Raw genomic sequence first — 713 nt, forward strand, 5'->3', positions numbered from 1 at the left:
GCTTTGTCTTACTAGATCATCTATTGGTAGCAATGATCAAGAGATCAAGCGTATAATGCATCAAGATGCAACAAGTGTTTCTTACAAAAAATGAATAATGCTATTCAGCTCCATCAGAGACGTATTCATAACTGAACTATAAAAAATTTCAAGCCATCCTATGTAAATAATAATAATAATATTTACACCAAAAAAGTAAAAATTGTTTTACATAGAAAAAAAAAATTTACGCATCAAAATGATATGGCCTATGGGACTGGACCAGCCTGTCGTCAGACTCGGTCCCCCTACATCTGCTCTTGAGCTCCACTATTTGTTAAGCACCAATCTAGCTTTCAATGACTATCCTTAAATGGTTGAACTATAATGGTTCGTTTGATTGCAAGATTGGAATTTGGACGGAAAGAAAACGAATTCCAAGAAATTGAATTGTCTAAAACTTGTTTTATTGAAAATTGTCAATTAAATATGTTTGATTAGTATAATTTTTCACCTGAAAAATGCTGAAATTCTAAATCTTTTGGTGTTTGTTTGTCTTTGTTTTTCATGAAAATTATCAATTAAATGGATACAATTTGTTACAATTGTGGATACAATTTGTTTCTATTGCCAAAAAAATAAAAATAAAAAGGTACATGGAAAATCCAATTCCCACCAAAACCATGGGAATTGGTTTTCCACCAATTCATAGAAAAGAAGTCACGAGGGAGGGG

The sequence above is a fragment of the Olea europaea genome, chromosome 8, assembly GCF_002742605.1.
Source record: "Olea europaea var. sylvestris chromosome 8, O_europaea_v1, whole genome shotgun sequence".
Lineage (NCBI taxonomy): Eukaryota > Viridiplantae > Streptophyta > Magnoliopsida > Lamiales > Oleaceae > Olea > Olea europaea.